Raw genomic sequence first — 25,896 nt, forward strand, 5'->3', positions numbered from 1 at the left:
ACCATCACCCAGAGTCTGATATCTTTCTTGGTAGGTGTTGCTCTGAAAATTTGGCAGAGGTTTATTGATGGGAAAGGGCTTTAATCACAGTTCATAGCTCTTCAACATTTCCTGCTCAGCACAGTGTTCAGAGGGGAAAAGGGCTCTGGAGTACAGGCTGGAGGGTTCCCTGGGCCACAGCAACCCCGGGGAAGAAAGCCATAAGCTCCAACCCCCCTCCTTCCCCCGTCACATCCAATTGCTAAATGGGTAGGAAAGCTTTTGTAAGCAATAAACATGTTAAGTATTAAGTTGCCGTCTTCCCCTATGTCTCTGGAGCCACTTTTCTCCAGCTTTCCCTCCATAGCCACCAAATTTACAATCCCACAAGAAATTCTGGCTTCTAAGGGCTGACATTTTAAGGTTTCCATAGCTTTTGTATTTCGGGTGAGTGACCATTTATAACTGAGGCTTTTGACTGTTTTAGTAAGAGAAGGCCATTTGGTTTTCCCATAGGTGCTGCTCAGCTCTGCTTTCCTGGTGCTACCCCAAAATGCCTGGAAATAACCCCCAGACCTTCAACAGACAAAAACACCAATTATCTTTGTGCAGCATGAATGTTTTCTCTGTGTGCAAGTAGAAAGAACAAACTCACTGGGGAATCATACAATTTCATCCATTGGCGCTGAGATCATCTGATTCCAAGAGTAATGTTGGGGGAAAGAGAACAAGATGGAAATTGAAATTGCCCGAGGTCAGAATCATGCTTTATAATTTCTTCCTGACTGTGTCTGAAAAGATGATGGGGGGTCTGGGAGGGGGTGGTGGGGATATGTAGAGTTTGTTGTGTTAAAAAATAACCTGCTTGACTTATCTGAAGAGATCCCAGCTATGGGCTTCTTTTAGAATGCAGATATCGCTCACTTTTTGAAAGTCCACATTATGCCACTTCAGTTTTGTGAAAGACCTCCATTAGTACCTGTTTTCACTAACCAAAAGAAATGCAAAGATGATTTCACTTTTAAGAGAAATGTGAAAATACCATTCAGCATTTTATTTGCAAGGAATCTTTAGAGAGGCAGCGTGCACACCCGATCAACAAGAGTGGCCCTGTCGTGCTCCTTCCCCCAAACTGCACTCTGTACCCACCATCAAGCCACCATAGCTTTGCACTGTCTGTGAGCATCTGTGCTTTATCTCAATTCAGTTTGTGCATCTATTAGCAAGATGTGTCCTAATGTATCAGAAAAACCTAAGAGAAGTTTTTTTTGGTACTGGGGACATGCAACATTTTTTCCATTTAAATTAATGGTAATTATGTCTCTGCTTTACACCATTTGGGCTTACAAAAGGTTTCAAAGGACACTGTACTTCTGGATAGTGGGGGAAACATGTAATAGTCATGGATTGGATAAATCCATCATCTCTGATGTTCCGTTGGTGAACAAGCTGAAACTCAGAGAGACTGACCCCATGAATCAAATCATCCGGTTGCCTTATCTCTGTGCGTCCTCCCTGTGCATATTGCCTAAACTTATTTAGTTGGTCCAGCCCTGTGTCTGTTTGCCAATTAAAGGGAGCTTCATGGGCCCACACTTGATGCCTCATTTCAAAGAGGTAGTGGTGGCCCCCAAGACTAGTGTGGGAGATCCCAAAGGAAAGGGTCCTTCTGAGGCCCAGAGTCAGAGCTGCTGGCTCTGGAATTAGGGTTAGGCTTGAATTTGACCAAGAGAATAGCCAATTTCCTCTTGGCAGTCGATGTGCACATAGGTCTCTGCAGCTCTTTGGGGATCAAAGGAAGGCAGCTCAGCCAGAGTCTCAAGAGATGGTTTCTGAGAGCATCTGCCGAGATGGGATCAGGGACTTGTTCCCCAGAAATCAGGGTGTTGCTGTGTTTCTTAATGCTGCTTTGTGTTTTTCTAGAGGTGTTAAGTAAAGTTTGTAATATTTCAGCCAGTTTCAGCTCTTCTAAGAGGAACCAAAGCATTTTAAGGGGGCACCAGAACAGCTCTGGTAGTCAGTAGGATGGCAACAGCAGAAAGTAAAGTGAGAGAACCCCAAGGAGAAGGAAAAATCCCAGAGGAGACACAGGGATTCTGGGCCCAACCAACTCTCTGTCCAGAGTTTCCATCCAAGTCTGAATTTCAGGAGTTTTGTTTTTTTCCAGAGTATGTAATTTGTCTAATAAGGTTGAAAACACTGACCTAAACAAACTTAAACAGATTTCTTCGTGACAGCCCCTCTGTCATGATCTCCTTAACATAGCATTATGAATCTTCAGGGAGGCTAACTGCCAGCAGACTTCCATAAACCACTTTACCATGGAGTAAGAGCTACCTGGCTCTGGTACTCCAAGAAACACTTTTGGGGCATGAAGAGTTATTACAGGTCCAACTTCCCATATGGCTGACCTTTTCCTTCTGATATTTAACAAACAGCCTACAAATGCAGTCTCTTTCCACAAAAGGTTGAGTCCATAAATGTATATGAAGTGTATTCTTACTGTGTGCCAGAAACCGAGTGAAGTGATTAACAGGGATGATCTCATTTGCTTCTCAAAGTCCCTTCAGTAGCACCGTCAAGTGAGTGTTGTTATTACCTCCACTTAATGGAGGAGAAGGTTGAGTAACTTATTCAAGGTTCCTAGATAGTAACAGCCAAACTCCCATTCTTAAATATGGTGCCTCCCATAAGGGAAAGCCACCCAGGAATTAAACACAGTCCAGCATTAGACAATTTTAGATGGTTACTCTTCCTTAGGGTCAGTTGCTTGTTTAACATATGTCCAAGAAGAATGTCGATTATTCCTTGACTTTCTCAAGGGTAAGGACTGTGGCTCATTCACCTTTGTGTTATCAGTTGCACAAAGCTAGGGCTTAAGAGTTATTTCTTGAATGAAAAAAATAAAATAAATGAATGAAAAGGTGGCTTTACAACTGATCCTGATGACACACATTTCTTAACAGAGACATTGTCCAAATTCTTTCACTAAGTCAACAAATATTTATTGAGCACCTATGGTATGCCAAGGTTCAGTCACCAAAAATATTTGAATTGTTTTTGCCCTTTCTGAATCTCTATTACTCTGTGTTAATGTGAGAAGTATGCCCCTCTTAGAGTAGACATGAACAATATGAGGCAAACATCTGTCTCCTGTGTGAATTACTCTATAGTATAAATCATACTGGTTGCCGGGGGAGGAGGCACTGGCTAGTGGTTCAGAGTAGGAAGGATAATGTCTCAAATGAAATAATTACATGAACCATTAACACTGAAAGGCTGGGAAACATAGAAGATATTTAATAAATGCTTATTAGATAAGTGCATGCAGACATGTAGAATTGAGTCCAGTTCTGGGTCCCAAAGCCAGAGAGGGAGTGACCACCTTTTTGGCTGCTTGTTAAGGTCACTACTGCTGGACGCTCTGCCAAGTCCGATGCTTTGGCCATTCTGTGCTCTTCAGAGGGCCACTGACTGAAATGAGGGATGCTGGCAACAGAATCCACTTCACTCCAAGAGTCTCTGGTTGGGCCTTTCCATGGGAGATATTAATGAGTACAGTGGAAAAATAGAATCTAGGGGTTCAAGTTCTGTCTTTGCAGTTTATTAGCCATGTGACCTTAGACAAATTACCTAACCTTTCTCAGCCCCAGTTTGCTCAACTGTAAAATGGGGATAATAACTTTTTAAATTTAGGATTATAATTTGTTTATAGGTTCTTCCAGGTTGCAAAGAGAAGCCCACAAATGGCCTCAGATGAGGTGAAGTGTATTGTTAGAAAAGGCTGAACATTTCCAAGGCTACGCTCACATGACCCCCTCTTGAGCAATGTGCCCTGACCAGTCAATAACAGGGTTCACTAGCATGGAGGGGGTTCCTTTAGCAACCGTTTGGATGCATTGGAGGCAGCTGCCAAAGCAAAAATACAGGTACATGCAAGAGAAAACACAGATGAAGACAAGATTTCCAAAAAGGACAACTTTTTCCACCAAGAGCCCCCTGATCTAAATCACCTATTTCTTAGGTCCCCTAAGCTATGGGAGTGGATCACTCAGTATCTTCATGTGATTTAATATAGGTGAGACATTAGCAGACTCATCAGGTATGAACACACAATGTTCTGTTTGGAAAATGGTACAGGTGCCTCCTTTTGAGGCAGCAATGCTCCAAGGTCATTCAATTTTGGAGGAATGCTTTTCTCATTAGAGACATTTCAGTGCTCAGTAAGGACAGGCTTTATTGGGCATAGCATGCAAAGCTTGCTGGGAATTCAGTAAGGGCTTCTGTTTGTGTTATAATGTCCTCCAGACCAGTGGAAGGAGCAAAGCAGTTAAATGACTGCACCAGTGGAAAACAAAATGTGCCCGCGTGGCCTTGAGGAGCAGGAGATCGGCAGTTTTAGGAACTTGCCCTGGTCGTGTGTACCATACACGATGACCAGGAGAGGCGGCACTGCTATGCATGAGGAGGCGGACTGGGGCTGGGGTATATACAAGACCCCCGCCTTCTCCCCTCTTTCAGTGGTGTGTATGCCATTCCAGGTATACATTTCCAGGACAACAGGATCCCAGGGGAGATTGAGTAGGTGCCCCTCAGGGGTGCAAAGTAATTTATCCATCCTGGTAGGATGTGTCATTGCAAATTCCAATAGTTAACACCTTTCCCAGATATGACAGGGTTTGGTGTTCTCAGCAGCAAAGCATACTGACCTGGGGTCAGTGGCTACGTCCTGAGACTTCTATACCAGTATGGTACAGGGTGCCCTGGCTGGGGTCTCCACTGTGCAATAGGTGCTACTGGTTGATCATTCAAATGTATTAAGTCAGGGAAAATACTTTAGTTTACCCAGCCAAGGTGTTTTTACCTGTAAATAATTTAATCTGCTGCTTTACTATTTCATTTTCCTTTCTACCAACCCTGTTTTTTGCAGGTTGTAGGGGGAATGGGACCTTCTATTCAATGTCGTGTTCTTTTGCCCAGGCTTGCACATCATGACCTTTGGAATGTGACCCCCAATCACTGTTTAGTTGCTGAGGGCATCTATATGTGGGCACTCTGCTTCTCTAGTTCCGTAATGATAGCAGCTTGGTTTGCATAGTGAGAGGAATGCTTGGGTGTAGCCAGATGCAGTGCCCACAAAAACCAAGGTATATTCAGAATATACCCCCTCACTTGGAGGTAGGGGGCCAGTATAATCAAATTGCCAGTCCCTCACTGGTTGGGAGCTCTGATGGATGACCTCAGACTTGGAAGTTGTCTAGGGTGTTGTTTAGAATACAGGACATGCTCTTACTGAATTAAGCAAGTCACTACATTTCAAGGGCAATCCAGAATTCTTGGCAATATGCCATCTCGCCTGGAGACAATGGTGGCCACTTTTCCTATGCACCCAATCTGCTGTATCTGCTGAAGGGTCAGTTCTAGAGCTTGTACTCAATCTAATGGAAAACAGTGAGGACTGACTCAGCCTCTTGTGGGTGGACCCAAACATCTCCCTACACATGCTGACCCCACAAGGGTCCATTCATGATCGTCTGCCTCTTGGCTTCCCATTGTCTGGGCCATGGGGTTGATCTCTCTAGAAGAGCCCAACTGTCAGTGCAAAGGGTTAATGGCCAGGATTCATGAGTGATCACCGCCATACTACTCTGAGTTCCACCCACTGGCGGCTGCAGCTTGTTTCTGTTTCCACCCAGAGCTAGGACCAGCACCCTAGGGCCACTCCCCACTTCTGTTGCGTCTGCCACAGTGCCCAGCCCATACCTGCCTCACCAGTATTTCTGCCTTTTCAGGCAGCTTGCTGCTCTGATCCCCAGGACTACATGTGTCCCTTCTTTACCAGATGGGTGTAAGGGACAGGGGCACTGTGCCAAGTGAGGAATAAAAGTCCTCCAGACCCCCAAATCCCTACAAAGACTTGTATACCTTTCACATTCTTAGGAGTTTGATAAGCTTGCATCTCAACAATCATAGCTTTTGGGTCAACATATATCTTACTCAACCAAATGACTCACAAAACCTGTGGCAGTGCCCAGGCCTTGAATTTTCTTCACTACCCATTTTCTCTTTCAGAGATATTCCAGCAAAGCGTGCAGGGCGTCTGCAGCAGAGGCAAGTCTCACATGTTAACATTACATCACCAATGTACTGGACCTGAAGGGAGAAGCTGCCACCCTGTGACACAAGGAGGGGCTGTGTAGGTGGCCTTGGGAAACACTTGAAGGAACTGTCACTGCCCCTCCCACATGAAGGCAAATTCATCTTGTGACTCAGTGGCCAGGATATACTGGAAAAAGCACTTGCTACATCCAGCACAGCATTCTGCATGTTGAGGCCCATTGCCAAGGTGTCTTAAGCTGGTGGCAGTGTTGGCCTCAGCCACATGGATGGGGCGGTACCTCATTCAGCTCTCTGCAGTCGACCACTACCCAACTGTTGAAAGCATGATGGGCAGGATGTACGGTACCCAGTTGGTGCAGTTCTTGGGTAGTTTTTCTTTTCTTCTTATGCCTCCCAGGCAATTTATATTGTTCAGCAGTAACAGCTCTTTGTGGGGGTGACAGGCTTACTGGCTCCTAGTTAGTGTTTCCCTTCAGCACTGGTTTGATATTTGATTTGATTTGATGGATTACTTTAACCCAGGCAGATTTCGCTGATAGAGGTTTGCAGAGTGTGACCTTGAAGATATCAATGCCTGATTTGGACAGAGAAAAACATTCTCTGGAGGAGAATGCTCAATTTGTAGTGTCAAGGAACCTTCTTAACCATAATCATTTGCCCTCAGTAACTATCAGTGGTGCGGAGGGGGCCAGAAAATGGCGGGTCATCATGTGTTAGAGTATTTGGCTCCTGTATCTACTAGAGCCATCACACTTGTTGATGTCTGGGTGACCAGTGAATGGTGAGCTCACCATGAGGCCTCTGATTGTTTCCAGTGGCCCTCACCTGGAGGCTCTTTGGGCCTGCATCCTGTTCCTGGGGCATGGGAGGCACCCCCACCCCAAACAGGACTGTATCTCTGAGGCCTCTGATGGGGCAGGCAGGTCATCAGAGTGGTAGGGGGCAGATAGGGCAGGTCTGAACTTTTGTTGAAGATTTCCCAACTGCCCCGCGAACGGCAGCCTGTGCCCTCTGACTTCATTTCAGGGCTCCTGAGCGTGGGACTTGGAAGTTCAAATCTCTGATTTCCCTGTCTTTGTCTGACAAGGCACAAAATAGGGAGGAAAGCCATGCATCGTGTATTTTCCCCCCAGGCCACTTCAAGGTAGAGGACCAGAAAAGGACAGAATGGTGACAAGCCTCAGGTGGATGGCTGGGTTTGCAGCAGCCATCCGTTGCTCTGATGCAGAACCATCTCTGGGGTGTCTGTAACCTTCTCCACCCCCAGTCTTCAAGGGTCCTCTGGCGGCCACTCGCTCATTGCCTCAGCACTGCTGCTTCCTGTGGGCTGAGACTTCCCTCACGTGGTCTCTCTAGCATTTTCCTCTCCTCCTGTCTAGAGTGACACCGCTGCCCTGAGGGCTAGACTTGCCACTTCTGGCTGGACAGGATGCTGTTTTATGGGCAGGTTTGGGCCTCCCTTTTCTCCTCTCTCCACCCAGGGGAGTTCCAGGTGCCCAGCCCAGGTGGAAGCAAGCACCCCTCATCCAGGCCTGGGTCAAGTCTCTGTCCCCCAGCCTTTACCCTGGAGACTCCCTCCTTCCCTTTTCCTGTGACAGTGAAGTCCTTCTCCCCTCGCCCAGGAGCCCTCCTCTCTCCCCCTCCAGATAAGATACTCAGCCTAAAGGCAAATGACCCGGGGATCCCGTGGTGTGTGTGTGTGTGTGTGTGTGTGTGTGTGTGTGTGTGTGTGTGTGTGGTGTCTTACTGCACGAATATAAAGTTTTACCTTCATTCATTCCATTTCTAACACTCTTCCTTTCTTAACATAGATTTAAATTTCTTAACCTATATCATATTCCCCTTCTCTGTGAAGAACTTCTTTTAACATTTCTTGCAAGGAATGTCTCCTGGCAACAAATTCTATTTTTGTTTGCCTGAGAAAATCTTTATTTCTCCTTCACCTTTGAAGGATGATTTCACAGAATACGGAATTCTAAGTTGTTGTTTTTTTTCCCTCAACACTTTAAATATTTCAATCTACTCTTCTGATTACATGGTCTGTGATGAGAAGTTGGATATAATTCTTATCTTTGCTCCTCTATGAGTAAGATGTATTTTTTTTCCCCCTCTGGCTTCTGTCAAGATTTTTTTCTTTTTTCGTTTCTGCAATTTGAATATGACATGCCTATGTGTAGTTATTTTTTTTTGGCTTTTATCCTGCTCGGTGTTCTCTGAGCTTCCTGTATCTGTGGTTTGGTGACTAAAATTAATCTGGGGAGATTCTCTGTCATTATTTACTCAAATATTTCTTCTACCCTTTCCCTCTTTCTTCTTCTGGTGGTATTTTAAAGAATAAGTTACCTTTTCCTTTTAAAATTTTGCACTGATGAGCTTACTATGTGTCCAACATGGAAAAGACTGTTGGGCTAGGAAGCACTGCTCTAGCCTCAGCTGCTCACACACGGATATTACTGCCTGTACACCCATGTGATTGCAGTGGACATCAGGTGGAATCCCCACTGGCCCAAAGAGGCACAGTTAAACTTATCTCCAGATCTCATCCCTTCCCTGGCCTGTGGGAGGCCAGCCCTCCCCAGATTTCAGGGCACTCTTCAGATACCACTTCTTCATGCTTCTGCCTCATACTTTTATTTTTCACATTTGCTGCTCTGGTTCTTCCCCATGTCAGTTCAGAAGCAAAGGCAAGGACTTTCGGTGGTTCTCACCAAAAAAATGCACTCAAACCCCTCCAGCTAATGATATGCCTGCTTAAAGTGTTTGGAAGTGTACTGATGTCTGCACCTTTGAAATGCTTCAAAAGTAGGATGTGTTGATGAATAGATATGTTGGAGGGGAATGTTGTATATTTTCCTCGGTTGTTATCCCCGCCACAACAAAGATTTGAAGAGCAGAGACACAGTAGTGAAGCAGAGTAAAAGTTTTATTTAAAGTTACATACTTAGAAAAAGTGCAGGCGACCTCAGGGAGGAGAGGCGCCCTGAAAGGTTTAAGTTTTATTTAAAGAGATAAAGTGCACACTCGGAGAAAAGGGAGTGTGCTCTATCTCGTAGAAGTGGTGCTGAAAGATTGGGAAAGTTTTAAGGCTATGTACTTAGAAAGTGTGGGCGACCTCAGAGAGAGGTGCGCACCTAAGGGTTTAGGGTCTGGGGTTTTATAGACGGTTGAGGATTTTCAGGAAAGTGACAAAGGGCGAGGTGCAGACCTGCCAAATGGTCCCAGAATGTTTATCTTTGATAAGACATTAAGTTTCTTCTTTTAACTTAACACAAGAAATTTTCTGCTTTGATTCCTTTCCAGGATATCAGTTTCTGTCTGGGAGCATATCAGTCAAGACTGTCTGCCCTGCCTTCAAGGTGGGCTGAGCCACCATCCATTTGATTAAAATGCAATCTTAGCTCTAAGATAGAATTTTTCCTGAATAAGCTGGGCCTTTTAGCAGGTGCTAAAGTAAATCTTACAATGGAGTGTTCTAATTGACATAGTGAAAGCATAGACTATGCTGAGATACTTTTCTTTATCTGGGAGTATTCAAACTTCCAGGCCAAGTTGCTCCTGGCCTTCTGAGCTTTCTATTTTTAACTAGTTAACTCTCTGAGTCTCTTTTAGTGGATTTTACTGGCTTTATTCTCTTTCCACCCAGCTCATATCTATTTTCCTGCCTAACAGATAGAAGGCTGCACAGATGGATAAATATGGAATAAATATAGTTAGATGTTAATTGGAAAATCTAGGTAGTGGGTATATGAGTGATTGGGTTTAATTTTTTTCAGCTTCTCTGTATGTTTGAAAATGTTCACACTAAAATCCATTACACCAAGCATTTTTGTGATTTTTGTAGCTTGAATAATGATGGGAGGGGTTGAAGGAAAGGCGTAATAAATGCTTAGTCTTCTAGCAACTTGCTTACTCTGTTCCCTTCTGTCTCTCTGCCCCCTCACTTACAACAAAACCAACACAATTCTGCCTTCTTCCACACCAGGCAATCCCCATCCTCACCTGTAAGGCCCTTTGGAGCTTCACTCTCCACCTTTGGGGGAGTCTCTAAAGAAACACATCTGCAAGTAGTTCTCTGTCTCCTTCTGGAAAGGACCATGTCAAGTCCCAGTAATGCCACCTCAATCCTAAAGTTGACCAGGGCCTCTGGCTTCCCCTAAATGTTGCTTCTGCTTCTCTCTAGCAAACTGGCTAGATCAGGAGCATGGGGATTTATGTCGTTCTCCTTCTCATGGAACTGTCAGACTTTTGGAGCAGTCTAAGAACACAGGACCCGTACCTTGAACGATCGCTTACATTTCAATGGGATCTGTATTCATTACCTAGGGCTGCTGTAATATATGACCATGAACTTGGTGGCTCGACACTGCCCAAAGTTATTCTCTCACAGATTAGTAGGCCAAAAGCCCAGATTCAGTCACTGGGTTGAAATCAAGGTGCTGGCAGGGCTGCCCTCCCTCTGGAGGCTCCGAGGAGAAGCTGCTGCTTGCTTCTTTCAGCCTCTGGCGGCTTTACCACTCACAGGTCTGCCTCTGTGTCCACACCACCCTCTGGCTTCTGTCTGTTGTGTAATCTCCCTCTGCCTCTCATTTTATAAGAATATTTGTGATTGTGTTGGGGGCTCTCCTAGATAATAATCCAGGATAATCTACCCATTTTGATATCCTTCATTTAATCAGATTAGGACCAGACTATCTTTGGAGGCTATTATTTAGCCCACCACAAGGCTGTATACATTCAAAGCCATTATCTTTTGACCTATGAGGCAAGTATTATCCCTACTTTAAAGGTGAGAAAACTCAGGCTCAGAGAGGTCACACTGTAAACAACGAAACAGAGCACTGAACCAAGCCTGTGACCTCACATTTAGCTTCCTTACCTTCTACAGGATGGCTCTGCACCAATAGCTACTATCAAAGGACAATCATTAACAAATATCATAGTAAGAGTGTGTTTACCCTTGTATGGTTGTCATTGGTCTGTAGTGAAATCTCCTTCAAGCTTCATTTCTCATTGCAGAACTGGAATCCTGGAATTGCAAAGCATTTGTACACAGGTCTTTCCTGGCTACTGTGGACATGACTTACAACAATTCCTCGTGTATTAAAATATTCAGACATAATCACTACAAATTTAAATTCTTATTTAAATGAATATTTAATTTTGGCCAGGGCTCTGGTTTGGGGATAAGGAGACCCCAACTTTATTCTTGGCTGATTCACTCTGCATGTGTAATCACAGACAAGCCACTTCCATTCCCTTGGTCTCAGTTTCCTCATCTGTAAGGTGGGCAGTTTCTGATGCAGAGGGTTAGGATAGATGGTCTCCAAGTGTCCTTCCAGTTTATTGCTTTTTGATTCAACCATGCAACTTCAAACAGGCTGGATGTGCCAGCTGAAAGCAGCCTGTGGTGACCGGTGTGGGTCCTTCATGTACCCTTATGGCCCACTGCCAGTGACATCATGTTATCACCCTGCCAGTCATACCATGTTTGTGGAGAGAGGCCATGGCAGGCAGCACTTAGAATGAGACATCCACTCGCATTTGTCCAGTATTCAAAAAATGGATCCTAAAAAAAAAAATGGATCCTAACCCCTGAAAAAGCAGGTGACACCCCAAATACTAATGCCTGTGCTCAACACAAGAAATTCCAGTGGGAGAAAAGGACACAGCAAAACAGTTTCCCAAGGAAACCCTTCTGAATACTATACCATTTGAAAACACCCCAGTTCCCTAGCAATTTCTCATTTAAAAAAAAAAACTATAGAAAATGATATAACATTTTGCAAAGAAGGAGCTAATATAATATTTCATCAAGTGGTATTGCATGAGTGTGATTATCATATTTGATTGATTGAGTCTAAGGAAATCTCTATCTTGTGCAGAACATTGGAATGCTGTTTGCATCTGATTGAAACGGTGTGTCCAGGTTCGGCAGGAGCCCCCTAGTTGGACTCTTTTACTTTCTATCAGAGTGTGAATTGGTACAGTTTTCATGGCAGCAATTCAGCAACATGTCTCAGAAGCCCTAAAAATATGCTTCCCTTTTTGTTAGTCATGAAGAGCTGAACAGATACTTGGCTAGAGCTCTTGGGATCCTCATCCTCAGTTGGCTACCACAGGTGCAGGAGGGAGATACATTCTGGGGACACTCCAGGCAAAATTATAGCATTTCCTTTTGGCTAGTTGTTGATCTGAGATCCTTGTCTAGACCCTTTAGGCCTGCTGAGCTAAGCTAGAGCTCACAGGAGTCTAGAACGTTAATTTTGTACCTTTGAGCCAAAGCTTGGCCTCTCCCTTACCCCAGACTGCCGTCATATCTGTCCCCAGTGAATTAGCCCATGCCCTAATCTTGGTCCTGATCTTGGACTTTGCTTACCTGAGAGCAGGAAGAAACAGGGAAAGACAGCCTAAAAGCAAAGAGAATGTTCCTCCCCAAGGCCTGAGCAAAACTGGACAAGTAAGTTTTCCAGGGTACATCCAGGTCTAAGTGGGAGGCAGCCCCAGGTCCATCATGCCTCCTCAACTTCTTGGAAAAAGAGACCCCAAAAGCCATTGCCCTTCCCTTTTTCCACAGAACAGTGTTCCCTTTTCTGAGAGCCTCCCCTCCTAAAGCCCTGAGGTATATGTGGGGTTTTTCATGTTCTTATATATTGAACCTGCCCTACTGGTGTGGTTGGTCAGTCAGTAGGTCCAGCGGTAGGTACCCAATGGGAGAAGTTCTGGCATTGCTTGACTCCAGGTCCCCACTTTCCCTAAGGCCCAGCTACAATCCCCCCCTTACCATGGTTTGGTTAAATGCCCTTCTTTGTTCGTCCAGTATTCTTCCAAAGGATTTCCCTTTTGCTTAAGGTAATTTGAGATGGGGTTCTGCTATAGCAGGCCAGGAGCCTAGACAATAAGGTCCCCCAAAGCAGGAACCTAGACAGGGTAGCCTTCATGTGGATGCAGAGCTTTCCACCTGTCATCCTGAGAGCCTCACCTTCTAGCTCCATGCGGTGAGAGGATTTTGCCTGAATCTGTGTCAGCTGCCCCCTCCTGTTCCTTCCCAAGGGGCCCTGCAAGAGGAAGCTTTGTCTTCTCCCAAAGACAAAGCCCACGTCTAGGATTTCAGCCCCAAGACACAATCAGGGATGTGCACAAATACTGAACTATGAAAGGTTTAGGGCTGCATTCCTCATAGCTGTAGAAAAAAGAAAAGAAAAGGAAAAATTGGAAAGAAACTAAACGTCAAATAATGGTTAAAAGAATTATGGTCCACTAATCCAATAGGACGTTTGCAACAATTTTGAAGAATATGCTTCATGACATGGAAAAGAGCTCATATGTAATATATGAAAATTAGGATATAAAATTTAATGTACTTTACAATCTCAGTTGTATCAAATTACATAATATTATGTATACATAAAAATGGCCAAAAAGAATCACGCAGAAATGATCATTTTCTTTTCTTACTTTTTTTTTGTATTTTCTAAATTTTTATGATGAGCATGTTTTCATTCTGGTATTTTGTTTTAGCATATTATTTTATATTAAATTAGAATAATTTTTTCCTGCAGGAAAATCAGCTTTCTTTCTCTGCCATTTTTTCTCAGCCATTACCAGATAGCTACGTGACCAGTAGTGACTATGAGGCCCCATTTTTTGCCATGTCGTTCCCTCCAGAGCACCCATTCTGAGGTCGCCTGTGTCTCTGGAATGCTGGGTGTAGCTGGCTCAGGGGGACTGCCATTCCACCCCTAAGGGCAGGGTTGTTTCTTCGCCTGGCTGGTGGCTTTTGGCTCCTAACTAGTAACCAGCCTTTCACATGAGCTTATTTGCAGTCCAAACTACCCAAGGTGACTTGGCTGATCCTGGAACATGCTTTATTCCAGCTCTTGTTCCCACTAAGGTTGGGAGCCTACAATTCCTGGTCCCCACAGATGTGGCATAGGATTCAAGGAGCTCACGTCTGATATCCGGAACAGAATTTTGCCTGAAGTCACCAGTATGGCTGCACAGGTAGCCCAAAGGACCCAGGGTCAAGGTGCCAGGGCTCTGCGTGTACAAAAGTTAATAGTAAAACACAGTTGGACAAGACTCTTTGAAGCTCACGGCCTCTTGTACACAGGCGCAAACCATGCAGGGGGAGCATGCAATCTCAGACACCTTTCCTGACCAAAACTGTGCTCTGTCCATTCCACAGAGTGTGACTAATAAAAAGAGTGAACTCTTGCCACATGCCAGACACAGTTCTAAATGCTTCATATGTATTAACTCATTTTATTTTCAAACCCTGTGAGGTAGGTTCTCTTATTATCACCGTCACCATCACTGTCATTGTCATCACTATCATCTCTTTTTAATAGATGAGGAAGCTGAGGCTCAGGGAGGCTAATAACTTGCCCAAGTGCACACAGCTGGGAATTTGTATTTGACCAAAATCTCCCCATTTCCCCCACTCACTGGCAACCACCATCTACCCTGTTTCTGAGTTCAGCTTTTTTAGATTTTGCATATATATGAGAACATACAGTATTTGCCTTTCTGACTGACTTATTTTACATAGTATAAGCCCTCAAGCTGAACCCATGATATTGCAGGAGGCAGGATTTCCTTTTTTTTAATGGCTGAATGATGTCCCATTGTATATATATACCTCAATGATTCCATAGATTCCAATCCAGCAGATGCACCATAATTTACTATCCCATTTCAGAATGATTGGTCAGTTGTGTCAATAAATGTTTTCATGAATACAGGATTTTTTCCCCCCCTGAGTAACTTTTTCCACTGAAACAACTCCCAGGAGACGTATTGGTCAAAGATTAGGATACCATGTCATATCTGAAGCAGACTAATATCTTATAGAAAGGGTGCTAGCTTATTAATTTTAACATCATGTTAGTGTACTGGAAGTCAGCAACAACACGTACTTTCAGCATCAGTAGTTGCAAGGAATTCTACAGGGGACCTGCTAACTGAATTTCAGAACCTAGGCTCTGTGAGTACAGAGGGTAATAGTGAAACACAAACCTTCTGTCCAGTAGTTACCCTCCTGGCAGAGAGGGTGCTAGACTCTCATAGATCTGGAAAGTTTCTGGTTGGTTAGAGTAGATCTGGTTGGTTTCTTCCCTTGCAAATATCTTTTCCATCATCTTAACAGCTTTGATCACTTAGCTTAAGGTTTTTCAATGTGTTAAATGTAAATATTCCTAGGAAGTGTTGCTCAGCAAAACTGTTATCAATCTCTTCTACTCTAGCATAAATGAGCTTTTATTTTTTATTTTTTCCTTGACTGTAGGTTATGATTGGTGAGGGAGGAGGCACCAGAACCTGATACGACAGGGTGGGACCCTAGTGAGGAGTTTTGTCTGCTTTAAAGTCTCTCTCCAGGCTGATCCCGTTTCGTGGCCTGAGTAATAGCAGCACCCACTGGTAGTGTTAGCAGAGGCTAGAAGACCATAACAATTCTTAGAGACACTGCTTCCTTTTGAAAATGGCTTCAGGCAGCAAATCTATGAGTAATAAATGCAACTCATTGGTCAATGCAATATAAATTTCCTCTGTCAACAATTTCCAACAATCGAATTGGCAACATGGTACCCATTACCAAGGAAAGTGTACAATACAGTAGAAGTATATATTTTAGAGGTCAATATATAGCAATATTGAAAGTTTTTAAATATAAGCATAGGCATAGGCAATGGAAATATATTTTACAAGGCTATCCACTGCAGTGTTGTTTTACAAGTGAGAAATTGGAATGATCAAATTACCTGTTAAAAAATTTCAAATAGAGTGTAGCAGGTCTATATTACTGACCTATTATTCATTTAAAAATGATGTAGATAAATATTTGTTAACACAGAAACATGCCCATACAGTATTATCAGATGAAAGATGCAATTTATAGACTAGATTGATCCCATTTCTTTTTTTCAAAAGGCACATGTATATGCCTGGGAAGAAACAGTTATTGTACTATGTTCTGACGATGAATAAGTATGGCTTCTGTGATAAAAAAAAAATATTTTAAAATTATTATTTGAAGGCTTTAGGGATCGCTGCTTGGCTCCCAAAGGGCAGGCATGCCCTTGACTTTCCCCTGGTCTTTATAGAATGTGTCAACAAGGAGATTTGTTGGTATGCAGCTGCACCCAACCAGGGAGGGGACCTGTGCCAGCAACAAAGAAGGTCAGCCAGGGTCTCTGCTCTCTCTGTAGCTCAACACGCCCTCATTATCACACTGCTGGGTGGAGCTGGCTTTGGCTCATAGTTCTTAATCACTTTCATTTTCTTACCTTGGTAAAAATAACAGTAGTCTTTATGCAAGGATTGAAAATGGGAAATTGGCTTTTTTATGGTTTGATCATAAAAATATGATGGTAATGGAAAGACAGTCCTTGGAATTTTCTGGGTCCCAGGTTATGGCACACTGTATTTTTAAGTAACTGGGTGGAAGCAATTGCACAGGCTCCCACTACCAAAGTACTGCCTTTAAACTCCAGTGCAGCTGCAGTGAAGCACAAACACTGAAGCTGCCCAGCCTCAGAAGTGTGACATCTCTAATAGTATGTGTCTCATGGGGCCTTTAAGCTCTTATTTGTCTAAGACAGCAGGGTCTTGGTCCTCTCCCTAAGGACACTGTATTTCACACTCTCATTATTATGGGACACTAGTAGAATTTCTTTGCCCCAGGAGCTGGGTTTCCAAGTTCAAAGCAGAAATTGCCTCACAAGAATCTTCCTGAATTCTTGTGCTACCAGAAACAGATGTTTGAGTCCCTGGCTCTTATTTCAGTCCATCTTTGTATGTAAACCTCTGCTCTATTAACTACCACATTTAAGGGAGACATTTGGATTCTGGCTTTTCTATTGCATTTCACTGGACTATCTCACACTGTCTTAGTTGGGGTCCCTGAGACAAGTCCTTTTACAAGGCCAGAGACCAGTCCCATGGCCCCAACAAGTAATTACACCTTTGTAATGAAAACTTGCTTTAAGGACCAGCCCACAGCCTGAAAAAGTGAAAGCCTTAAGGATTAAGCTGGCAGATAACCCTTGATTATAACACAGGAGTTTGGGTATGCCAATGCTTATGTGTGAAATGGAAAGTGTGATTGTCTTTTAACTCTGTATTTTAAGAAGATTGGAGGTTGGTTTGTGTGTAGGTGGGCAGGCCCTGAACCTCTGGCCACTGTTGGTAACAGGAAGAAGTATATCTAACTGGCCCATGAGGAGAGAGGGCCAGGAGCCATCTCTCCCTTAAATGTGGCAGAGGAGAAACAAGGAAGGAGCCAGGTCCCTCCCTGACACAGCTGTTGCACCTACTGATAGCCTTGGAACTTGACCTTTGTCCTCCAGGATCTATACCCATGAGCTCTATCTGCACGGGAGATAACACCTTCTTGGCGCCCCCACTGGCTCAGTGCCTTCCATCTCCTTTTTTTGCCAAGTCTCTAGGGACCCTACCTTGTAGGTCTGACCTCCAGGTAACCACCCATTCCTCAAAGGGAAAAGGAACTGCCTTTAGTGCTACCTTCGGAACTAGATAAACAGGTCTTTAATTAAGACTGATGCACATGGTTCCTGCTTCCTCCTTAAATGCCTCAAAAGAAGTAAAAAAAATAAAGTAAAAAATAAAGTATGATTATGAAAATCAGTCACGTACCCTGAGCACAAAGAAGCTAGACTGTTACCGTAATTCTTTTTTTTTCTTTTTTAACTACAATCCAGCATAGCCTAAGGTCAATAACAATATTGTGGGATAATACTTTGAGTTATTAACTGACTTTTTTCCCCTCCCTAATCGTTTAATTTTCCTTTGATTTTATACACATACATACACACACATACCCTAGGCTATTGTGTGCTCACTGCCTCTCAGGAAATACAGAGACATCCTGACTGCGAACACAGCTTATTTAATTTTTTTATTGAAATACAGTAGATGTACAATATTATATTGGTTCTAAGTATACAACACAGTGATTCAGCAGTTACCCACATTAGTAAATCCTCACTCCAACTAATGCAGTTACTGTCTGTCAACAAAGATGTTACTGAACCTTTGACTATATTCTCCATGCTGCACTTCCATCCCCATGAACAACTTATGTTATGACTGGATTTCTGTTTCTCTTTATCCCCCTAACTCACCCCACTCACCCACTCCAACCCCTCCCCCATAGTGACCAACAGTCACTTCTCAGTGACTATGTGTCTAGTGCTGTTTTGTTCATTTTTTGTTTTGTTTTGTTTTTAGATTCCACATATAAGTGAAATCATATGGTATTTGTTTTTCTTCCACCTGGCTAATTTCACTGAGCATAATACCCTCTTAGGTCCATCCATCTTGTTACAAATGGCAGGATTTCTTTTGTTTTTATAGTTGAATAATATTCCATTGTATATATGAACCACATATTTTGAGCATTTAGATTGCTTCCATATCTTGGCTTTTGTAAATAATGTGCCAGTAAACATAGGGGTGGCATATGTCTTTTCAAGTCAAGGATTTTGTTTTCTTTGGGTAAATTCCAAGAAGTGGAATTACTGGGTGGTATGGTGTTTCTATTTTTAGGTTTTTCCATACTACTTTCTATAGTGGCTGCACCAATTTACATTCCCACCAAAAGTGTAGGAGGGGTTCCCTTTTCTCCACATTCTCGCCAACACCTGTTATTTCTTGTCTTTTGGATGATGGTCATTCCGACTGGTGCAAGGTGAGATATCATTGTGGTTTTTTGATTTGCATTTCCCTGATGATTAGTATCTTTTCATGTACCTCTTGGCCATCTGTGGCTCTTCTTTGGAGAAATGTCTGTTTAAGTCCACAGTCCATTTCTTAATTGATTATTTGGTTGTTTTTTGTTTGTTTGCTTGGTGTTAAGGCATATGAGTTCTTTATGTATTTTGGAGTTAACCGTTATTGGATAAATCATTTATGAATATATTCTCCCATACTGTAGGTTGTGGGTTTGTCATATATGGCCTTTATTATGTTGAGGTATGTTCCCTCAATACCCATTTTGTTGAGAGTTTTTATCATGAATGGATGTTGAATTTTGTCAAATGCTTTTCCAGCATCTATTGAGATAAACATATGTTTTTCATCCTTCCTTTTGCTAATGTGGTATATCACAAGAAATATTGTGGCATCCTCCATCCCTGGAATAATTCCCACTTGGTCATGATGGATGATATTTTTGATGTGCTTTTGAATTCGGTTCAATATTTTGTTGAGAATTTTTGCATCTATGTTCATCAGGGATATTGTTCTATAATTTTCTTTCCTTGAAGTATCTTTTGTTTTGGTATTGGAGTGATACACTGGTCTCATAGAATGAGTTTGGAAGTATTCCCTCCTCTCTACCTTTTGGAATACTTTAAGATGGGTAGGTATTAACTCTTTTTTTTTTTTATTGAAGTATCATTGATACACAATCTTATATTGGTTTCAAATACATAACACAGTGGTTCAACAGTTACTCACATTATTAAATCTTCACCTTCTCTAGTGCAGTTACTATCTGTCAACATAGGAAGATGTTAGAGACTAATTGGCTATATTCTACATGCTGTACTAGTATCCCTGTGACCAACTTATATTATGATTGAGAATCTTTGTGCCCCTTTATTCCTCTCACTATCCATTCACCACTCCAGCCCCTTCTCCATGGTAACCACTAGTCACTTCTCAGTACCTATGCATGTACTACTGTTTTCATACTGTTTTGCTTTGTTTTTAGATTCCACAAATAAATGAAATCATATGGTATTTGTCTTTCTCTGCCTGGCTTATTTCACTTAGCATAATATCCTCTGCATCCACCCATGTTGTTGCAAATGGCAGGATTTCTTTTTTTATGGCTGAATAATATTCCATTGTGTATATGTATCACATCTTCTTTATCCATTCATCTATTGATGGACACTTAGGTTGCTTTCATATCTTGGCTATTGTAAATAATAGGGTGAGTATTAGCTCTTCTTTAAATGTTTTGTAGAATTCAGCTGTGAAGAAATCTGATCCTGGATTTTTGTTTGTGGGGAGTTTTTTGATTACCAATTCAGTTCTGTTACCGGTAATTGGTGTGCCCAGATTTCTTGTTTTTTTTCTTGGGTCAGTCTTGGAAGGTTGTACTTTTCTAGGAATTTTTCCAGTTCTTCTAGGTTGTCCCATTTATTAGCATATAATTTTTCATAGGTCTCTAATAATTATTTGTAGTTCTGTGGTATCAGTTGTAACTTCTTTTTCGTTTCTGATTTTATTTGTGTCTCCTCTATTTATTTATTTTTGGATAAGTCTGGCTAGGGGATTGTCTATTTTGTTTATCTTCTCAAAGAACCAACTCTTGGGTTCACTGATTTTTTTTCTATTGTTTTATTCTTCCCTATTTTATTTATTTTTGCTCTGATATTTATTATGTTTCTCCTTCTACTAACTTTGGGTGTAATTTTTTCTTATTTTTCTGGTGTCTTTAGTGTGAGTTATAGACTGTTTTTTGGGATTGTTCTTCTTTCTTCTGTATTGCTATGTACTTCCCTCTTAGAACCACTTTTTCAGCATCCCACATATTTTGAACTGTTGTATTTTTGTTTTTATTTGTCTCCATGTATTGTTTGATTTCCTCTTTGATTTGTTCATTGATGCATTGATTATCTAGAAGCATGTTGTTTAGCCTCCATATGTTTGTTGGTTTTTCTTCATGGAATTGATTTCTGGCTTCATATTATTGTGATCTGAAAAAATGCTTGATACAGTTTCTACCTTTTTGAATTTATTGAGGCTCTTTTTGTGGCCTAATATATGATCTGTTCTGGAGAATGTTCTATGTGCACTTGAGAAAAATGTGTATCCTGCTGCTTTGGGATGGAATGTTCTGTATATATCTGCTAAGTTCATCTGGTTTAACATGTTGTTCAGTGCTTCTGTTTCCTTATTTACTTTCTGTCTAGATGATCTGTCCATTGATGTAAATGGGTGTGATAAAGTCCCCTAATATGATTATGTTGTATATTTCCCTCTGTAGGTCTGTTAGTATTTTTTTTATATATTTATGTGCTTTCATGTTGGGTGCATAGATACATAAATTTGTTATATCCTCCTGTTAGACTGAAGCCTTTATCATTATGCAGTGTCCTTCTTTGTCTCTTGCTACTTTCTTTGTTTTGAAGTCTATTTTGTCTCATATAAGTACTGCTACTCCTGCTTTTTTCTCCCTTTTATTTTCATGAGATATCTTTTTCTATCTCTTTACTTTCAGTCTATATATGTCTTTAAGTCTAAAATGAGTCTCTTGTAGGCAACATATAGGTGAGTCTTTTTTCTTAATTCATTCTGTCCCCCTATGTCTTTTGATTGGTACATTCAGTTAATTTACATTTAAGGTAAATATTGATAAGTCTGTACTTATTGCCATTTTATTAATTGTGTTCTGGTTGTTTTTGTAGTTCCTCTCTGTTCTTTTCTTCCTTTCCTTTACTCTTTCTTGTTACTTAATGGTTTTCTTTAGTGTTATACTTCAATTTCTTTTTTTTAATTTTTTGTATATCTGTTATAGGGTTTAGGTTTGTGGTTACCATAAGTTCATAGATAATTTCCTAAATATGTAACAGTCTATATTTGATGTTCATTCTATTTCAAACACAATCTAAAAGTACTATTTTTTTATTCTTCCTCCTCCACACTTAATATATAAGGTGTCATAATTTATATCTTCTGTGTGTCCCATGACTGATTTTGTATATAGTTGATTTTACTACTTTTTTAAAGTTCATACTTGCTTAGTAAGTAATTGGTCTACTACCTTTGCTATGGGTTTATTTTCACTGATGAAAAATATTTAGACTTAATAACATTTCCATCTACAGAAGTTCCTTAAACATATCCTGTAAGGTTGCTTTAGTGGTGGTGGAATCTTTAACTTTTATTTATCTGGGAAACTTTTAATCTCTCCTGTAGTTCTGAATGATAACCTTGCTGGGTAGAGGATTCTTGGTGGTAGGTTCTTCTCTTTTAATACATTAAATATTTCATGACACTCCCTTCTGTCTTATAAAGTTTCTGCTGAGAAATCTGCTGATAGCTTTAGGGAGTTCACATTCTAGGTAACTTCTGCCTCTCTCTTGCTGCTTTTAAAATTCCCTCTTTATCTTTAATTTTTGCCATTTTAATTACTATATGTCTTGGTATTGTCTTCCTGGGATTCCTTTTGTTCAAGGGTCTCTTTGTTTCCAGGACCTGGGTGTCTATTTCTTTCCCCAGATTGGGGAAGTTTTCAGCTATTATTTCTTCAAAGAGACTTTCTACTCCTTTGTCCCTCTCTCTTCTCCTTCTGGGACCCCTATTAAGTGAATATTTTTCATTTAGAGTTGTCACACAGCTCTCTCAGCATCTTTTTATGTTTAGAAATTCTTTTTTCTCTCTGTTCCTCAGCTTGGTTGGTTGCATTCTCTGTCTTCCTTCTCACTGATTCTTCTACTTCCAGCAGTCTACTATTCATTCCCTCTGTTGTACTTTTCATTTCTTCAGCTCTGAGTGGCTCTTTTTCAGATTGTCTTTTTGTTGAAGTTCTCACTGAGATCCTCAGTTCTTTTCCCCCGGTCAGTGAACCTCTGTATGACTGTTACTTTGAAATTTTTACCAAGAAGATTGGTAATCTCCATTTCATTTAGTCCTCTGTCTTATTCCATTGTTTTGCTTGAAACATGTTCCTTTGCCTCCTCATTTTGTCTTGGTCTCTGTGTTTTTTCTTTTGTATTAGGTAGATCTACCTCCTGGTCTAGAGAGTAACGGCTTTATGAAGTGGGCATCCTGTGGTACCTAGAAGTTCAAGACTCTGTGCTCACAAGTGCCTGCTTCTCCTTTGCCGTAGAGCCACAGTTGCTCTTGGTAGGCTGTGAGCAGGACCACCTTTCTGCCTGTCTGATGGCAGTGACTGATCTCTGTCAGCAGAGACTGCCAGCTTGCCTCAGTGGGCCCTTTGTGTGCCCTGTGGCACTTCTGCTGGGACGTATTGTGGGTGGGGCTGGCCTCTGCCTTCCAGGTGCTGCTGGGCTGGGAGCAAGGGAGATGTACCTGGCTCCCACAGGGACCTGACCAGGTGGGCTGAGGGAGGGCCCTAGAGCACCCTCCACCTGCCTGTTCTTCTCTGGCTTACTTCCCACTGCTGGTAAATCTTTCAAACTGCCATCTCTGTGTTGGGTTTCAGTGGGTCTGAGAGAGCGTGCCTGTCCTCCGCAAATGACAGGAGTCTCAGCCTCTCAGAGTGCTCTGACTTTCTCTGGTGGCCAGCCCCATTAGTCACCAAAGCCCAATGCACTGTGGACTCATGTTCCCAGCACACATTTCCAGGGCCAGGTGAGCAGGATTCCTGAGCACTTATCCCCTCCCAGCTCTGTTCCTCTCCTTCTGGCTTGTGGGCTGGGATGAGGGAAGGGTTTGGGTCCTGATTGACTGCAGCTCTGCTACTTTACCCTTCTCTGTGTGGTTTTCAGGTGTGGGTGGTCTGTTCTCTAGTCTTCAGGTCATTTTCAGGGTTAGTTGTATTTTCTGTAGTTGCTTCCTTGGTGTGTATGTGGGAGGAGGTTTCTGCCTTGTCTTCCTGCTCTGCCATCTTTTCCATCACTCTCCAGAACAGCTTCTTGCCAAGCTCCAACCTTCCCAGACTAGAAAAGAGTCCCTGGACTAAAATGGGGACAAAATGACAGAAGAGAAGTGATGGAGTTGGTGGGTTCCATATGAGGTCCTGGCTCTGCTTGCCTGACAAGAACTGACTGAGAGAGGGGACTGCTATGAAGGCAGCTCAGATAGTCAATGCCTTTGGTGACTTCCCAGACGCCCAGGAAAGCACAGTGACTCCTGTGCCTCCTAGACGGCCTACTGGAAGCAGAAATATCCCCAGTGAGGGCTCCGGGCAGGCAAGAACCCAAACATCTTATCAGGGAAAGATAAACTTCAGGGCCTGGATTGAGCCCTGTGGAATGAGATTTATTTCTGGTACTCCTGGGAATTGGGCACTTGATATAGAAATTTAATTGATGAACCGAAAACAAGTGACATTTCTTGCTTCATGATTCTGGCCAGCCGCACCCTGTACCTAGTCTCCCAGTGAGCAGGTCACCTGGAATCATAACCCTGCAGGAAGCTGAAGAAGGAGTGGTAGTGGAATGAGGGACATGTTCAGGGTTGTTCAGGTTTCCCATGAACATGATTTTGAAATGTTCTTCTTCCTGGTGCTCTTTCTAAGCCAGAAGCTATGTTGCAATCTGTATTTCAGTCAGGATGGCTCTCTCTTGCCTTCACCTAACATCTTGGCCAGACTTAGAGCCTTACACTCTCTCCTTCCTCCAGGCAGAGGCCATTGCCCCATAAACAATAATCAGAGATCTGACACCATGACTTTTGGCCTTGCTTGTGGCTATGTGCTCACTGGCATTTGTAACCACATTTGCACGCAGCCACCTACACTCATACGTACAGAAAGCAATCTCTGTGTTATCATTTTAGAAGTCCAGAGTATCCATGTTAAGAGCATTTTAAAGAAAAATGTGGACCAAAGGTGAAGGAATTATCCTGGCCCCTAGAGAGAGTACCTGTAACATGTCTAGTTAAATTATGAGCAAATGGCTCTCAGCTTCATTCATTCACTCAGTGGCTCATTCATCCATTCTCTATTAATGCCCACAGTTGGCCAGACATTGGAGATATAAAGACAAATAGAATAGAAGCTGCACTCACTACACTCACTGGTAGTAAACTTCATGCCTAAAACACTAACAGTTACACTTATCCCATATAAGATTGCTGTCTTTATAAACTTAATTTAAGCTTATTTGGTGCCTAAGAAAGTCTTATTAGGTTTCTTTCAATCCTGGTATTGAAATCTGTGTACAAAAGAGATGTGTTTTTCCAAGATACATCTAAGGCCATCTGTGACAAATATATATTTGGTCTTTTCCCTGCCTCCAGACAATATCTCCTAATACCCTTGGAATCTCCAGAATAAGAAGTCTTTTGTATGCTAATGAGATGGCTTGTTTCTGGGGTCCCTAAACAGCTTTGGAATGGCTCTATTTATGATTAGTTGGTTGGAATTCTTGCCCACCAGACAGGGGAGAAGGGCTGGAGATTAAGTTCATCACAAATGGGAAATAATTGAATCAATCATGCCTGTGTAATGAAACCTCCATAAATATCCTTGAATGACAGGATTCAGAGAGCTTTCAGGTTGTTGAGCACACTGAGATGCTAGGAGGGCAGCATTCCCAGAGAAGGCATGGAAAGCCCGTGCCCCTTCCCCATACCTAGCCCTATGTATCTCTTCCATTTGGCTGTACCTGAGTTGTATCCTTTATTAAAAACAAAATAGTAAATGTAAGCAAAGTGTTTTCCTGAGTTCTGTGAGCCATTCTACTTAATTACTGAAACTGAGGACAGAGTCAAGAGAACCCCCAACTTATAGCCAGCTTGTTAGAAGCACAGGCAGCGACCTGGGAACTGAAACTGGCATCTGAAGTATGGGCAGTGTTCTGGCACTGAGCTAACTGGATAACAGGGTCTTACTAACTCTGGGTAGTGTCAGAATTGAATGTTTGGGCACTTGGTGTCCAGAGAACTGCTGGTGTTGGGAAAAACACCATGCATTTGGTTAGAAGTGTTGAGTCAAACAGCTCATCATGTTTAAATTTAGTTGAATATGAATGTTTATTTATGATCAACTTGAATGGCTATAAATGCATTGATGTAGGCTGACACAGTGCCTGATAAATAGTAGTCATTCAACAAATTATCGTGCCTCTCTGTGCTGAG

General features: G+C 42.2%; 1 protein-coding gene across 2 annotated transcripts in view; it reads left to right on the forward strand.

The window, feature by feature from the left end:
• BRD10 (bromodomain containing 10) overlaps positions 1 to 25,896 on the forward strand; it is a 191,256-nt gene that overhangs the window by 152,710 nt on the left and 12,650 nt on the right. The window contains exon 10 of one of the 2 annotated variants that reach the window (XR_012127733.1): positions 496 to 733. The exons of the other annotated variant lie outside the window; for it this stretch is intronic. The gene's annotated coding sequence lies outside the window, so the exon portion shown is untranslated. The remainder of the gene's footprint in view (positions 1 to 495; positions 734 to 25,896) is intronic. 2 annotated transcript variants of the gene reach the window in all.

The sequence above is a fragment of the Manis javanica genome, chromosome 2, assembly GCF_040802235.1.
Source record: "Manis javanica isolate MJ-LG chromosome 2, MJ_LKY, whole genome shotgun sequence".
In the NCBI taxonomy this organism is placed as follows: Eukaryota; Metazoa; Chordata; class Mammalia; order Pholidota; family Manidae; genus Manis; species Manis javanica.